General features: G+C 39.4%; 1 non-coding gene across 1 annotated transcript; it reads left to right on the top strand.

The window, feature by feature from the left end:
* Positions 1–210: 210 nt before the first annotated feature.
* Positions 211–317, top strand: LOC121825886 (U6 spliceosomal RNA). The gene has a single exon (XR_006068261.1). It is a non-coding gene; the product is annotated as a U6 spliceosomal RNA (small nuclear RNA).
* The last annotated feature ends 2,686 nt before the right edge of the window (positions 318–3,003 follow it).

A 3,003-nucleotide genomic window follows, 5' to 3' on the forward strand; every position in this document is an offset into this window, starting at 1 on the left:
TGCTATTTCAACCTCTAACTTCAATAATATATAAATGTCAGTGATTTTCCATATTAATTTAAATATCTATAGTTTTAATAGAACAATAGTTTGTTTTCTTCAAACAATATCAAATTTTAACCAAATATTGTTAATATCTGTATTAAGCCTCATATGATACATATTAAATATTCATATAGTGACTATAAAGTATTAGAAAATTTGTATTTTGTGCTCGCTTCGGCAGCACATATACTAAAATTGGAACGATACAGAGAAGATTAGCATGGCCCCTGCGCAAGGATGACACGCAAATTCGTGAAGCGTTCCAATTAAAAAAAAAAAAAAAAAAAAAAAAAGAAAATTTGTATTTTATGCATACATATCATTACAAAATATAATTAGAGCAAAAACCCTGAATTATCAATGCAGTGTAAAGACGTCTGACTTAAAAACGTGCTAGGAGTTCTACCTCACTTTCCTTGAAATCTTTACCTGACCCATAGTTCCTTACTAAATTCCCAGCTGCTATGGCAATACAATTTAAACGCACATATCTAAAGATTCAAATATAGCATAAACATATGAGAAAGATTGCATTGTGCTTTTCTTTTTTGATTTGTGTTACATCACTCAAAACCAATATTAAAAGTTCTACCCACATTCCTGGAAATTTCATAACATTTCTTGATAGCTGGATAAAAAACTATTGTACATATGTATCATGTTTTTGTCAAACATTCCTCACTCAGTGGACATGTAAGCGATTTACATACCCTTACTAATGAGAAAAAGAGCATAAATGAATGTGGAAGAACATATCTATTTGAGGAAATAGTGTCTTTTGGGTATGAACCCAGGAGTGGTACAATTGTGTCACATGATAGTTCTATATTTTAAGTTTTTGTTGAATCTTCAAACTGATTTTCATAATGGCTGTATTAATTTTGACTTCCAACCACAGTGAGTAAGAAGTGGTCTTTGCCCACTATCTCCAACATTTGTTATCAAATTTCTTGATAATAGCCATTCTGAAAGTGGTGAGATGATACTTGAAATTAGTTTTAATTTGCATATGCCAGATAACTAAAAATTTGGAAGCATTTAAAAAGTTATTGACAATTTATGTTTCTTCCTTTCAAAACTGTTAATTTCACAGAGCATTTGCTGTTTGGCAGTTGTGCTTACTTGGTGTTTAAGTTTGCATTAGTTTTTTTAAATTCTGAATATTAGCCTTTGTGTGAAGTAAAGCTGGTAAAAATTTCTCCATTCTGTTGGCCGTCTGTTTGCTCTGTTGATGATTTCTACTGCTGTGCAGAAATTTTTAAGTGTATTTAGCCCCACCTTGTGTTTCATGGTTCTAGTTCCTGTGCTACTGGAGTTCTGTTGAGAAAATTCTTGCCTACCCCAATATCTTGAATAGCATTTTCTATTATTTTCTTTAGTATTTTAAGAATTTCAGCTTTTTTTTGTGGTCAATTTTTCTTCTTCTTCTTCTTCTTCTTCTTCTTCTTCTTATTATTATTATTATTATTATTTTACAACACCATTCAGTTCAACATAATAGCCACAGAATCCCCTGTTCTCCCCCTCTCGCCCACCCCTCCCCCCAGCCCACCCCCCATTCCCACCTCCTCCAGATCAAGGTCTCCCCCGAGGACTGGGGTTGACCTGGTAGACTCAGTCCAGCCAGGTCCATTCCCCCCTCCCAGACCGAGCCAAGTGTCCCTGCATAAGTCCCAGGATTCAAACAGCCAACTCATGCAACGAGCCCAGGACCTGGCACCAATGCACAGCTGCCTCCCAAACAGATCAAGCCAAATGACTGTCTCACCCGTTCAGGGGGCCTGATCCAGTTGGGGGCCCCTCAGCCTTTGGTTCATAGATCCTGTGCTTCCATTCATTTGGTTATTTGTCCCGGTGCCTTATCCAACCTTGGCTTCAACAATTCTCGCTCATATAAACCCTCTTCTTACTCACTAATTAGACTCCCAGTGCTCCACCAGGGGCCCAGCCGTGGATGTCTGCCTTCAGATTCCTCAGTCCTTGGATGGGGTTTATGGCACCACTATCTGGGTGTCTGGCCATCCCATCACCAGAGTAGGTCAGTTCCTGCCGTCTCGCGACCATTGCCAGCAGTCTTTTGCGGGGGTATCTTTGTGGATCTCCGTGGGCCTCCCTAGCTCTCTGCTTCCTCCCCTTCTCACCTTCTCATGTGGTCTTCATTTACCATGGTCTCCTATTCCTTGTTCTCCCTCTCTTTTCTTGATCCAGCTAGGATCTCCCACTCTTTCCCTCGACTGTCGCCCTTCATTGTTCCCACTCATGACCAGGCTATTCATGTAGATCTCATCCATTTCTCCGTGTCTTTTTTTGGGGTCCCGTTTTCCAGGTAGCCTCACTGGTGATGTGAGTAGCAGTCTAGTCATCCTTGTTCCACATCTAGCATCTTCCTATGAGTGAGTACATACCATATTTGTCTTTCTGAGTCTGGGTTACCTCACTAAGGATGATTTTTTCTAGATCCATCCATTTGCCTGCAAACCGTGTGATGTCATTGTGTTTCTCTGCTGAGTAGTATTCCATTGTGTATATGTGCCACAATTTATTTATCCATTCTTCAGTTGAAGGGCATCTAGGTTGTTTCCAGGTTTTGGCTATTACAAACAATGCTGATATGAACATAGCTGAGCAAGTGCTCTTGTGGTATGAGTGAGCATTTCTTGGGTATATGCCCAGGAGTGGTATAGCTGGATCTTGGGGGAGATTGATTCCCGATTTTCTAAGAAAGCGCCATATTGATTTCCAAAGTGGTTGTACAAGGAATGCATTTCAGCTTTTAAATTAAGGAATTATATAGGACTAATCACTCAATACATTTGTCACACTGAACTATTTAGAGAAAGTGATTGTTAAGCCAGTGTGTGTGTGTGTGTGTGTGTGTGTGTGTGTGTGTGTGTGTGTGAGAGAGAGAGAGAGAGAGAGAGAGAGAGAGAGAGAGAGAGAGAAAGAGAGACAGACAGA

This window comes from Peromyscus maniculatus, chromosome X (assembly GCF_049852395.1).
Source record: "Peromyscus maniculatus bairdii isolate BWxNUB_F1_BW_parent chromosome X, HU_Pman_BW_mat_3.1, whole genome shotgun sequence".
Taxonomy (NCBI): domain Eukaryota; kingdom Metazoa; phylum Chordata; class Mammalia; order Rodentia; family Cricetidae; genus Peromyscus; species Peromyscus maniculatus.